The sequence below is a fragment of the Saccopteryx bilineata genome, chromosome 5 (assembly GCF_036850765.1).
Source record: "Saccopteryx bilineata isolate mSacBil1 chromosome 5, mSacBil1_pri_phased_curated, whole genome shotgun sequence".
Lineage (NCBI taxonomy): Eukaryota > Metazoa > Chordata > Mammalia > Chiroptera > Emballonuridae > Saccopteryx > Saccopteryx bilineata.
The window spans coordinates 56,697,197-56,711,816 of NC_089494.1; the positions used below are offsets into that span (position 1 = coordinate 56,697,197).

At 44.2% G+C, this 14,620-nt stretch overlaps 1 non-coding gene across 1 annotated transcript; it reads left to right on the plus strand.

The window, feature by feature from the left end:
• Positions 1–14,260: 14,260 nt before the first annotated feature.
• On the plus strand, positions 14,261–14,336 carry TRNAV-GAC (transfer RNA valine (anticodon GAC)). Its single transcript has one exon. It is a non-coding gene; the product is annotated as a tRNA-Val (tRNA).
• Positions 14,337–14,620: the final 284 nt, after the last annotated feature.

A 14,620-nucleotide genomic window follows, 5' to 3' on the forward strand; every position in this document is an offset into this window, starting at 1 on the left:
GAAAAATTTAAAAAGTGCTATATAATAAAATCCCAATTTTGACTTTTAAAATTATAGAAAATAGAAGTCAATGCGGATGGTCTCTAGTGGTTGGATGAAAGGTGACTTTAACTTTTTTGTTTTTAGATTTTATTAATTAATTTCTAGAGAAAGTGGAGGAGAAGGAAGCATCAACTCCCATATGTGGCTTGACCAGGCAAGTCCAGGGTTTTAAATAGGCAACTTCAGCGTTCCAGGTTGACGCTTTATCCACTGTGCCACCACAGGTCAGGCAACTTTTTTCTTTATTTGTCTCTGTATTTTCTAAATTGTGGGTGGAATGCAGAGCACATTCCTAGCAGCTGTGGCTGATGCAATGCTGTGAGAATACTCCAGCTCCCAGAAGGCCCCTGGGCACACCCAGGAAGGGAGCTCACCCGCTATAAGGAAGTGACTTAGCGCCAACCACGCAGCTCCCTGATCTTTTCAGCCATTGGCTATGAAGGACACGCTGTAACACCCTATAGGCTGAACCCACGTATATAAGCTAGTTTACTTCCTGAATAAAGTGGATCTGCGTCACTGAACCTGGTCCCCGGAGTCGGGTCTTTGTGTCTCCGTCGTCCTCACCCCTGGCAGGACTTGTCCACACTAAATTGTTGAAATAGCCATTTATTATTTTTAAATTCCAACAATTAAGGCGCACTAATGCATAAAAATTCCCAAAATAAACTTCTAATTTCTAGCATTGAAGAGAAAGGATCCTGTTTTGTTTGTGTTCTGTTTATTCTGAAACACAGGCACCTCCACCTTAGGTGCTTCCTATCTAACCATTTCTCTGGATTAACCTCCTGAGTTTTCATGAGAAAAATGTCAATTCTACCACCAGCTCAACTGATTCTGATAGATGTGCCCTTCGTTGTTGTCATAGATTATCTATACTTGAGCCTCTCTCCACAGAGTATAACCTTGAACTCTGCTGTCCAAAACAGTGAAAAAACTTGGTTGTAAAAAAAAAAATAAATTTTTTTTGCAGTAAAACTCTCAGATGGCCGTATAATATATTATTTTCTCTGAGACTCTACATTTTACCATCAAATCTTACAGCCATATTCTACAACCACATTGTTGAGCTCCTTACAGAATTACCTTTACAGAGATGAATTTGGCCATGAGAGCATTAGTTTGAATTAAGGGATCTTATAAAAAACAATTCTATGAAACCCATTATTGCATTAAATGTAGAAGTCGGTTGAAACAATTGTTTACCACATTGTTATACTTTAGGAGAGATTTTTTTTTTCTCAGGTCAAAAATCACCATAATATTTCTATGCAAGGAGTTTGCTATAATCTTATGAACACTACAGTTTGTATTATCAATTTAAAAACTACAAGTCACCCCACCCCCACCCCCGGCTTAGCTGTTGTAAACCTCTGGATCAAATAGATGGTGTTCCTCTAGCAAATGTTTAAATGCATGTTTGGTGTACTGATCTCTGATTTTATTCAGCCATTGATTTCCTCCTTTATTTTTCATTTTTATATACTCCTTCAAAGCATATAAGGAGAAGGAAGGGAGAAGTAAATGAATGAAAAAAATAAATAAAAGTAAATTTGTGATGGGAAGTTGTTATGACTATACTTTCAAGTCAACACAATGAAGAAGTTTATTGCTTCATTCTGTTTTTTCTAAAACAGTCTGCAGTGATTTTAAGAGTTTCTGACTTGATGGAAACATGACAAATGGAAGACTTTTCCTTGTTTTCAAGAAGAAAGGCAGAGTTCAAGTCCCAGGTACATAGACAGCTCTGACAAGATCCACTGTGACTGTAAGGTATTTTCCCCGCTGAGGAAGAAAGAAGGACTTAGCCACCAAGTGTGGAACTTCAAAAGCTTTATTTAGTAGAGCACTTCCCAGATGAGGTTCTCTGGTCTGCAAAACGAGCCAGAGAAGTCACACTGCCTCCTCTGTTTGGGGGTAATTTATAGCATCAGTAGGGTGGTAGGGTTGATATGACGTGGCAAAATTTCATTGACTGACAGACAGTCGTTCTTTTTCAAAGGGCTCTTGGGAAGTTTCTTTTGGTGCGCATGGGTGTGGGCAGTTCCAGCCAAAGTTCCTCACATGACCTTCCCCCATTGCCAACCGACCTCACATTCCGACCTTTTATGTTAGTTAGGGCTCTGCTATTCATCTGGCTACTTCCTGCTGGCTAGGGGCATCGTGGGGAAGGGAAGTCAGAAGGTGGTGGCTCTGAGGGGAGTCGCGTATATGGGTGTAGGAGAGTCTGTTTGACCATGACTCGAGAAACCTCGCAGATGCAGCCCTGTAAGAATTTTAAAAAGAGGAGCAAATATGAGTAATATGCTGATAATTAGAAGAGGACCTAGGATGGGGCAGCCCTGATCAGGATGGGTGGCTGCCACCAGGAGTTAAGCGGGTTGTAGGAGGAGAGATTCTTGTGCAGTTTCTCTTGCAGATGGTTGAAAACATTGATGTTTTCTTCCATTAGGCAGTCTCATTGAATAGCATTGCTCCCTGCTTTAACTCATTCTGGTGGCAGGTTCCCAGTGGGAGGGTTAGGAGCAACAGGAGGATCTGCAGGGCCCAAACTTTTGGTGAGCCAGAGACGGGTAGGGCCCAGTGGTTCCGACTGCCAGCGGTCCTGCATGGGGGCAAGCTTGAGGTGAGAGATATGGTACCAAGGTGTTTGCCCTAGGAGCTTGGCTGCAGTAGGAATAGTCAGTATTACCGTATGGGGTCCCATCTACCTGGGCTGTAGGGAGCCGGGCTGGAGTTTTTCAGAAGAACCCTGTCTCCTGGCTGGAGGGGGACCACTGGGTGTGCTTCATCTGGACCCCCTATGGGAAGAAGGGTCTGGTCCACGTGTTCCCTGAGAAGATGGCAGTATAAAGACAGAAGGGGGAAGTAGGTGGCAAGAGGAGGTGTTTTGGCTAAGAGAGAAAAATTGGGAATTCAGTGTCGAAAGAAGCTTATCAGATTGAGGAAAGAAAGAATCTGAAGGCATGCAAAAAAGGAGATTCCGTCCAAACTGCATGTCAGGAGTGGCATGCGAAGGAGAAAAGAAGGGGTCCTGTCCACTTCCATAACCAAGACCTGTGAGGGAACTAGAGGTCCAGCGTGTGATGGCAAAACAGAGAAGGTAGCCCCCGTGTCCACAAGAAATGAGATGGACTTACCCGCTACGTGTGGTATTACCCTGGGCTTGGCGAGGGTGATGGGGGTCTTCGAGTCCGGGCCACGTCAGTCGTCCATGAGGCCTAGGAGTTTGAGTGGCGGGCCCACCTGGCTGATTTGGCCCCCATTTGGGTGGCTTGTCCTCCACATAGAGGCACTGAGGAAGAGCCTGTTTCCCAAAGGGAGCAATTGCTCCACCAGTGACCAGGCTGCTTACAGTTAGGGCAGGGCTTAGTGGGTGGCTTCGGGCAAGGACACCCTGCCACATTTAAAGTAAGCCTCTGGAGGGGTTTCTCTTTGAGGTCCAGACTTGGGTCAGGCACCTCCTATGCCTTGCCCCTGTTGCTCTGCCGGCCTCAGGGCTGCCATAAGAGTCTAGGTTTGGAGCATACCTTCTGCTGCATGCGGGTCTGGCAAGCAGCCTCGGCCTTTTCCTCCCAACTTTAAATGCCATGTTCACAGGTCTTGGATAGGGGTTTGGGGGTTGAGAATAAGAGAAGGGGGGCTCCTGGGAAGCCCAGCACCCAGATTCAGCTGGAAACACTGGAGCCAGAGGCAACACAGGGCCAGGCCTTCCTGTAAGAAGATCAGGGTTGGGTTGTGGGGTCAGGAGCCCTGCAAACCCGCATGAGGGCCAACGGCCAGTGGAAGGTGGCCTGATGGGGGAGGGGCTTAAGAACACAGCGGAGAAGGGTGGGGCTCCTGCTGGCAGGGGAGGGGGCTTCCTGGAGGGAAGAGACCCGAGTAGAAGAGTTCCATAGAGGGACCAGAGAGGGGTCCTGAGAGAGGGGCGTCCCTGGGGGTCAGGCAGGAGGAGAGAGAGTTGGGGGTCAGTGAAGGAGAAAAGATCAGGGGTGGAGTGTTTAGCTGAGGTTTCTCTGGCCAAAATCAGCCTGCGCATAGACCAGGCGGCACAGAGATTAGGACGGGAGTGCATATACTAGAAGCCCTGAATGTAAGGGATCTTCACCATTTCCCAGTTCTTCAGCAATAGTTAAATTGGTGAGGGTGTTAAAATCAGAAGTCCCTTCAGGAGGCCACTTGGTTTGATTATCCAGTGGGTTTAATGGCCCAGCCACATCAGAGAAGAAGATCAGTTTCTTCTTCTTTAGGGAGAGAGAGATTCTGGATAAGGCACTCCAAGAGTGTTTTTGAGTCAGGTTTAGATTCCCGTGCCTCTATGGCCACCCTCAGCCCTCGAAATGATCAGAGATGAGAACTGGCATCCCATAACTCAAGCTCTGGTCACCGGATGGTTAGGTAGAGTGGGTATGTTCAGGATGTCTCCACGGGCACACACACACACTAGAAACAGATAAGAGGTCCCTGATGCAGCTGCGGTTATGGACAGGGAGTTTCAGCGGAATGAACTGAGGGGAGGCTGGAGGCAGGGAACTTACTGCACCACGTGCCAAAGTGGATGGGAGGTCAGAGGTCCTGGTTCTTCCTCAGAAGGGAAGGGGAGAGGAGCGGCCCCAGCAGGCTTCAAGCTCCTCCCGGGTTTCGGCACCAAATGTAAGGTATTTTCCCTGCCAAGGAAGAAAGAATGGCATAGCCGCCAAGTGCGGAACAGCAAAAGCTTTATTTAGTAGAGTACATCCCGGACAAGGTTCTCTAGTCTGCAAAACGGGCCAGAGAAGTTGTGCCGCCTCCCCTGTTTGGGGGTAATTTATAGCATCGGTAGGGTGGTCGATTGATATGATGTGGCAAAATTTCACTGGTTGACAGTTGTTCTTTTTCAAAGGGCTCTTGGGAAGTTTCTTTTGGCGAGCATGGGTATGGGTGGTTCCAGCCAAAGTTTCCAGGCCTGGTTCCTCAGGTGACTGGCCTCCCCCCATTGCCAACCGACCTCACAGTGACAATACAGACAACTTAAAACTGACTATTTTTTCAGGAAATAGGCCAGCTGCTTTGATTTCAAGTGGACAAATCAGACAGGCAGCAAACAGTAATTTCTGTTTCTTTGCAATTTTCCAAGTTCAAATTCTATATTAAATCCACTCATTACACAAACTCCTCTACCTATAAACTTTCAACGTAAGCAAAGGGAAGACAAAGCCAAGAATCAGAACAAAGGAGGGTAGACTCTACATACCTGCCCCTCCTCCCCCAACAACAGTATGGTCAGTGATCAGGGACCCTTTGTTCATGGTACCTGCCTTGTTCTTACTAAGAGAACTTGAGTGGTTCCCTTCTCCTTTGCTGTCCTTACAGGAGTTCCAGCATCTGTTGCTTTTATCTCCAATATTTAAATTTAGTGTTTCAACTTTTCCTGAAGGAAGACTTGATCTTTCTTTTCTGCAGCAGTAGTGTGGCCTGTCTCAACATTCTCTACAGAACAATTTTTCTCTCTAAGGTGCTGAGTAACTCAACAGAAGCAAGAGACATTCTGTTGGCAGCAGCCGTCAATTGAAAAAAAAAAATTTCCCAAGACTTAAAAGTTCACTTTCAAGAGTGAGCAAATTCACAAGGTTCAGGAAAGTGGGCGACAAGTTCATGCAGGGTAAAAGGAACAAAGTCCATTTCACACTGCTTGCAGGAGATCATATTTCATAAATGAAAACTGTACAAGTGGAAAATTCGTTTATTTAGCAGCAGGGAGGTAGTGCATCAGCCCTATTCTGAGACTGCAGATAGTTGTTGATTTCTCATCTTTTCCTACTGGCCTCAGTCTTTGGGTATTTCACCAGTGAAACAGGATGGTAATGACTTCTGCTCCTATAACAGAAGAATACTGAGGGGATAAATCAATGGTGGGATTCAAATAACAACCAGTTCTCTGCCCTAATGATTGTTGTAAGTATAAAAAAAGATATACTGAAAGGTAGTTTATTATTTCATGTATTTAATATTTAAATAAGAACAATACAAGAGGTACATAAAACTAAATTATAAGAACGTTTTAAAATATCAAACAATGCCTGACAAAAAAGAATAAGACTGTTATTTAAGATATTTCGATATTTCTTCTTGATTGGCATCCTCGCTTGCAATTTTTTTCACCTGTGGATGGAATGAACATTATTACAGGTGCTTAGAATATGCTGTTGCACAGATGAATGTTTAAAAAGAGTAAGGAATGTAAATTTGTGATTTCCACATTGGGCAGCTGTCCAGGCACCCAACTAGGGAGAACCCTAATTACAAGTGCCATTTTAACAACCAGTTCACCAAACTCAACAAAAAATTTGGCATTGGTTCTGCTGAACTGGTGCGAACCAGCTGAATCCCACCACTGTACAGAATCAACCACCTCTCAGACCAACCCTGGCCATCCTCCTGTGTGAGGTAATGATTTTCTTTGTGTTTAACCCACCTTAGCTTTGGTTTCCAGAACATGTAATCAATAGCATTCTAACTGACAAGAAAGATACAAAAGAAGTACAAGCCTGACCAGGCGGTGGCGCAGTTGTTAGAGCATTGGACTGGGATGCAGAGGACCCAGGTTCGAGACCCCAAGGTCGCCAGCTTGAGCACGGGCTCATCTGGTTTGAGCAAAGTTCACCAGCTTGGACCCAAGGTCGCTGGCTTGAGCAAGGGGTTACTCAGTCTGCTGTAGCCCCACAGTCAAGGCACATATGAGAAAGCAATCAATGAACAACTGAGGTGTCGCAACAAAAAACTAATGATTGATGCTTCTCATCTCCCTCTGTTCCTGTCTGTCTGTCCCTATCTATCCCTCTCTCTGACTCTCTCTCTGTCTCTGTAAAAAAAAAAGTACAAGTCATAGGATTTTAATCTAGCTGGGGAAACTGTAACACATTTAAAAAGTTAAATATCAGTGCATTTCAATATAAGTTAAAAATTGTAAGCTCTGGCTGTTTGGCACAGTGGTAGAGCATCAGCCAGGAATACAGATGTCCCAGGTTCAAGCCCCAGTCAGGGCACCCAGGAGAAACAACCATCTGTTTCACCCCTTCCCTTCCTCTCCCCAACCTTCAAAGCCATGGCTTGATTGGCTTGAGTGAGTTGGCCCAGGGCTGATGATGGCTCCATAGCCTCCACCTCAAGCACTGCAACAAAGCTATTTTTATTTGCCCTAGATGGGCAAAGCATTCCCACATAGGGGGCTTGCTGGGTGGATCCTGGTTGCAGGGCGAGCGGGAGTCTATCTCTTTGCCTCCCCTGCTCATTTAATTAAAAAAATATTGTAGGGTAATGATCTGCTTATTAAGCACCTAGTATGAGCCAGGCAATGTACTTCTTGTTTTACCTATATTACCTTATTTAATGGTTTTAACACAGTAGATAGGTGTTGGGCAGATAAAATATATTATGCTCACTTTGTTAAAGATGTCGCTGCCCACATGTAAGCTGTTGCCCAGGTGATATTAATATGTGTTGGGGTGGGCTGTGGGCAGGCAGGATCCTTGTAGCCTGGGGCTTGATTTTGGGATTAAGCCTTTCCCACCCTTTTTGATGTGGAGTGGTACAATCCAATCATGCCCAGATAAGTGACTTTGTATTAGAGACTTCCCTATTTTGTATATTGGATTAAAGATTTGGATTTCTACACTATAAAATGGGGGCAGAACAGGAGCTTGCTCTCTTGGTTCCTGAGATTATCATTAGAGGAGAGAGTAGAGAGGAGAGCAGAAAGAGGCCATGTGGAGTAGACCAGGAGAAGCAGCCAAGATGGCAGAGTGTTGAGTGAGAAGCTAGTTAGTGCAGAGTTTGTGCAGGGAGAAGGAAGGAGATGGGGAACAGAGGTGAATAAGTCTGGTGAGCTAGAAAGCTTTGATTCTAGGAAACTCAGATAAGTCAGTAGCTTTGTGAGCACTGAATGTGAGTGGGTTTTGGAACCCAGTGTGGTTTTTTTACTTGCCCGCCGGGTGCAAGCTAGGATTAAAGATGTTGGCCCATTGGTTTTTGGCTCCGTTGTTTCTTTACCGACTGTCCGAATCCAATGCGAACCTGCATGGGCCAGGCTGCTTTGATAGGGGTGGCCCTGGCTACTGGCTTTACAGCCAGGCTGCTGTGATGGTGGCCCTGGCTACTGGCTTTACAATGATATAGTCAAAATGAGAACATGCTACTCAAATGGTAGCTGGTGTATGTATGATTGAAATATATAAAAAGGGTTTGAGGAGGGCATTGTCAAAATACCAGACTCACCAGTCATTTTATGAAAAGAGCCTCTTTCATAAAGAGGTTTGGGTAGGACCAATGCCCCTTTGTACAATGAAGTCAAGAACTGGTGGACAATTAGCTTTAATCCTAGTTTGCACCCTGTGGGCAAGAAATACACACGGTGGGAAAACACTTCCCTTTCCATTCAGGGCTCCTGTAAAGCCAGGAGGCAGGGCCAGGGCCAGCATCAGAGCAGCCCGGCCCATGCAGGTTCGCATTGGATTCGGACAGTCGGTAAAGAAACAATGGAGCCAAAAACTGGTGGGCCATAGTCTTTAATTCTAGCTTGCACCCGGCGGGCAAGTAAAAATACACACTGGGCTCCAAAAGCCACTCACATTCAGTGCTCACAAAGCCACTGACTTATCCGAGTTTCCTAGAATCAAAGGTTTCTAGCTCACCAGCCTTATTCTCCTCAGTTCCCCATCTCCTTCCTTATCCCAGATACAAACTCTACACAAACTGGCATCTCACTCAGCACTCCGCCATCTTGGCTGCTTCTCCTGGCCTCCTCCACGTGGCCTTTCTCTGCTCTCCTCTGCTCTCTCTTCTAATGATAATCTCAGGAACCAAGGAACCAAGAGCCCAAACTCTCGTTCCGCCCCCATTTTATATTGTAGCTTCACAACCTCTAATCCAATATACAAAATAGGGAAGTCTCTAATACAAAGTCACTTCTCTGAGGCATGATTGGATTGCACCACCCCACATCAAAAAGGGTGGGAAAGGCTTAATCCCAAAACCAAGCCCCAGGCTACAAGGATTCTCAACACACATTAATATCACCTGGGCGACGGCCTCACGTGGGCACTGCCATCCTCAACAAAGTGAGCATAATACATTTTATCTTCCCAACAGCTCCCAAAGCCACTGACTTATCCGAGTTTCATAGAATCAAAGTGTAAAGCCAGGAGCCGCCATCGTGGCCATTCACATGCAGGTTCACATTGGATTTGGACAGCCGGTAAAGAAACAACGGAGCCAAAAACTGATGGGCCATCTTTTTTAATTCTAGTTGCACCCGGCTGGCAAGTAAAAAACACACACTGGGCTCCAAAACCCACTCATTCAGTGCTCACAAAGCTACTGACTTATCTGAGTTTCCTAGAATCAAAGGTTTCTAGCTCACCAGACTTTATTCACCTCTGTTTCCCATCTCCTTCCTTCTCCCTGCAAAAACTCTGCCCAAACTGGCTTCTCACTCAACACTCCGCCATCTTGGCTGCTTCTCCTGGCCTCCTCCACGTGGTCTTTCTCTGCTCTGCTCTCTAATCTCAGGAACTGAGAGAGCAAGCTCTCATTCTGCCCCTATTTTATAGTGTAGAAACCAAAACCTTTAATCCAATATACAAAATAGGGAAGTCTCTAATACAAAGTCACTCCTCTGAGGCATGATTGGATTGTATTATCCCACATCAAAAAGGGTGGGAAAGGCTTAATCCCAAAACCAAGCCCCAGGCTACAAGGATTCTGCCTGCCCACAGCCCGCCCCCAACACACATCACCTGGGTGACGGGTCTCTACGTGGGCAGCGCCATCTTTAACAAAGTGAGCATAATATATTTTATCTGCCCAACACAAAGGTTTCTAGCTCACCAGCCTTATTCACCTCTGTTCCTCATCTCCTTCTCTCTGCACAAACTGGCTTCTCCCTCTGCACTCGGCCATCTTGGCTGCTTCTCCTCTCTTTCACGTGGACTTTCTCTGCTCTCCTCCAGCATGGGCTCCTCTGCCCCATTTTATAGTGTAGAAATAAAAACCTTTAATCCAATATAAAAACAAGGAAGTCTCTGATACAAAGTCACTTATCTGAGGCATAAATGAGATTCCTCATGAGAGTACACCACCTCCTATCATGCAACAGTCAAGAGTGTGTAGGAAAGCTTAGTCTTAAAACTAAGCCTTAGGCTATAACAACCCTGCCTGTTTACAGCATGTCCCAATGCAAACTATAAGCAAGCAAACATATATATCATATTTACAAACTTATTTGACCAACACCCTTCTTAACTTGTTTTATTTTGAAATATTATTGATTTGTAAGAAGCTGCTATCAATACCATTTTTAAGTCTTATACTGTCAAGTTTTACTTGTATATCCTGCGACACTTCATTCTTTTGGTTAAAGAGTTTACTTTTAATTCACTGTCCTTTGGGAAATATAAAATGGCAAGTTCAAGTGTACCTAGATTTTGATTTTGAAGCAGTAAGTAGCTGAAGATCAGTAGCTAAATGCAGGTGTCTCAAAGCTCAGAACTCTTATACATTCATCCCAGTGGTGGGATTCAGCGGATTCTTACCAGTGTGGCAGAACCGATACCTAATCTGTTGTTGATTTGGCAAACAGGTTATTAAAATGGCACTTGTAATCAGGGTTCTCTCTAAGGTGGGTGACTGGGCAGCCCCCAATGTGGAAATCACAAATTTATATTCTTTTATTCTTTACTCCTTTGTAAGGTTCATCTGCCCAACAGCATTTTTTTTTAATTAAGTGAGAGGTAGAGAGGCAGAGACAGACTCCTGCATGTGCTCTGACCAGGATTCACCTGGCAAGCCCCCTCACAGGGGATGCTCTGTCCATCTGGGCAGCTACTCCATTGCTCAACAACCGAGCTATTTTTTTAGCTCTTGAGGCAAGGCCATGTAGCCATCCTCAGCCCTTGGCCTTGGCTGCAGGAGGGGAAGAGAGAGAGAGAGAGAGAGAGAGAGAGAGCAGAGGGGTGGAGAAGCAGATGGGTGCTTCTCCTGTGTGCCCTGACCAGGAATTGAACCCCGGACATCCACACGCCCTGCTGACGCTCAACCACTGAGCCCACCAGCCAGGGCTGGAACAGTGTATTCTAAGCACCCATAGTAAAGTTCATTCCATCCATATGTGAAAACAATTAGCAATTTCCAATTGCTAATCAAAAAGCAATATGGAAATATCTTTAACAGTTCTATTGGTTTTTGTCAGATATTGTTTAATATTTTTTCACTGATATATTAAAATTCTTTCTTATAACATAATCTAGTTTTGTGTATCTATTTTACTGTTCTTAGTTAACTATTAAATGCAGGAAATAATAAACTATCTTTCAGTATATTGTTTTTTTATACTTAAAACTGTCATTAGGGCAGAGAACCGGTTGTTAAATTATTTGAATCCCACCATTGATTCTGTAACAATCAACAATGTCATCGAGGACCTAGATTCTTTCTGTCTGATCCACCATCCACAAGATCTGCTTTCCTTGGAGGCTTGTTACCCTTACGGATGAAGGGGAGGTATGGTGACCTAGGTAACCAGTAGGAATCACACTTCAGTTACGTATGAAAGGAGAGGAAAGCTTTTCTCCCTATAGGTCTATTAAGAACAAACAAACAAACCTATTTCCTACAATTAACTAGTTTCTCCCTGGTGTATTGTGCATCTCATTGGCTCACCTTCAACCATTCACTGGTAAAGGGAGCTGGATTTTCAATATTGATCTGATTAATCATCTGTAGAGAAGAGGGAAGTAGAGTTTATCTATGACTCTCCTCAAAGCTTTGTGCTTAGAGTTCAATTACTACTTCTTGAAGGATGAGTGAATGAGAATAAACTTATTTATAACTCCAGGTAGAAATTCTAGTAACATTCAGAAAATTGACAGTGAGGCAGAGAAATCAACCATGTTTGTTTAATGAAGAACACTCAAAGCCTCTACACCATTGCTTATGCAGAAGGGGCTGTAGGAGAACCCCACTTGCACATTCTTTTGCCTTAGACCAATCCTGCTGTGACAATGATTAACTTAGATCTATAAACACACTCCTCGAATACAAGTGACACAAATATGCAGAACAGCAAGACCCTTAACACATTATCTACAGCAAGTTCCCCAAGAGATGATTTAGAAGGCAAGAACTGCATAAAACTTAATCTGTACTCAGTTCATTTTCAATCCTCTTGATATTATCAAAACTGAGCCGGTTTAGTGATCTGAGTCTTTAACACAGGGGTCGGGAATCTTTTTGGCTGAGAGAGCCATGAACACCACATATTTTAAAATGTAATTCGTGAGAGCCATACAACGACCAGAATATGTTACGCATTATCCGATAAAAATTTGGTGTTGTCCCAGAGTACAGTTGTGATTGGCTCCAGCCACCCGCAACCATGAACATGAGCGGTAGGAAATGAATGGATTGTAATACATGAGAATGTTTTATATTTTTAACGTTATTATTTTTTTAATTAAAGATTTGTCTGCGAGCCAGATGCAGCCATCAAGAGCCACATCTGGCTTGCGAGCCATAGGTTCCCGACCCCTGCTTTAACACTTATTCATGTCCCTCTAACAAAAATTTAGGCTTGGAGCTTTGGAGGACATCTATCTGGGCTTTTAAAAAATTATTTTGTTTTCCTTTCAATTATTTTTACAGGTACCTTGTATTGGTGAAAAAAATAATACTTATCTTCTCATTTGAGGTAATGATATAAAGTTTCCTTTGAAAAGAAATCTATTTAAGGAAAAGAAAGCTAATTAAAATAATTAGTTCAGAGAGGAGATTAGATATTAGGATATGTTTGAAATTATAAAGTAATGTAGTGATATGGAAAAACATGAAACTGTTATGGGAAGAATTAAGGTTGAAAAGCCTTTACCTGGAGTAACTAGAGAGTGATTGCAGATATATCATTCAAGAATAAAAATGCTAGCACAGAGGGCAGTTACTTCAGGAGCCACAGGAGGGCAGCATATCAGGGACTATAAAGCCAATTTGGTCAGGGCTGGGCCTCTGTACTGGAACACTTCTTCCTCAAAGTGTAGTCCGCAGACCAGCAGCATAATCACCTGAAAGCTTGTTAGTAAAGCAGCATCTTTGGCTTCACCCTGACCTACTGGATCAGAATCTACATTTCAACAGAATTCCATAAGTAATTCTCATGCACATTAAAGTTTGAGAAGCACTGGCTTAATATCTTTGGGGCCTTCTTTGGCTACTTTCCCCTTTGTGGGAACAGGGATGACATGCTAGAATTTTGAAGAAGTATATTTGCCCAGGGAGTCTCCAGGCACACTACTTAGGTAATCAGTTCATCTTCTAACAGTGTGATTTGGACAAGAAACAGCATTTTTAACTATTAGCACATTACTTTGATAAACAGATAATAAATAGATAAATAGGTCCTAGCTGATGGCTCAGTGGATATAGCATCCACATGGCATATGAATGTTCTGGGTTTGATTCCTGGTCAGTGCACACAGGAGAAGTGACCATCTGCTTTTCTTCACCTTCTTCTCCCTTTTCCCTCCCACAGCCAGTGGCTTAATTGGTTCATGTGTGGCCCCAGGCACTGAGGATAGCACCATTGGAGCATATCAGCCTCAGGCACTAAAAATAGCTTGGTACTCAAACATTGGCCCTAGATGAGTTTGCTGGGTGGATCCTGGTCAGGGCACATGTGGGAGTCTGCCTCACTATCTCCCTTCCTCTCACCTAAAAATAAATTAGTAAATAAATAGATGAATAAATAAATAAATTATTTAGACAGAGAGATCACATGTCCTGACAATGTTTCTCTGTTCCCTCCATTCTTTATTTGGCTGTTTGGATGAAATGTGAGAGTTTATTTGTGCCTTTTATCATCAAATGCTCTAAATTTTGTATTAAGACAGGAAATAAATATTTTCATATATATATATATAGACATTCAAGTATTCCTGCCACATTCAGATGAGCTTTCCCAGAGTCTTACCCTGTATTCTGGTGCCTGTTTCTACTAATATAAGTCTCTGGGTATGCAAAGCATGTACAGGGAGAGAGAAGTAGTGTTTGAGCAAGAAAAGGCTCACATCTTGATATTGTCACTGATTTCAGAACATTTAGGACTTAGGAAATCAAGGTAAAAGAAAAAAAACACATTTTTTTTCTTGCCTAAAAATCAATAGGTTGTTCCAGACAAATATTAAAAATGACTGTGGCCCTGGCCGGTTGGCTCAGCGGTAGAGCATCGGCCTGACATGCGGGGGACCCGGGTTCAATTCCCGGCCAGGGCACATAGGAGAAGCGCCCATTTGCTTCTCCACCCCCCCCTTCCTCTCTGTCTCTCTCTTCCTCTCCCACAAATAAGGCTCCATTGGAGCAAAGATGGCCCGGGTGCTGGGGATGGCTCCTTGGCCTCTGCCCCAGGCGCTGGAATGGCTCTGGTCGCAGCAGAGCGACGCCCCAGAGGGGCAGAGCATCGCCCCCTGGTGGGCAGAGCGTCACCCCTGGTGGGCGTGCCAGGTGGATCCCGGTTGGGCGCATGCCAGAGTCTGTCTGACTGTCTCTCCCCGTTTCC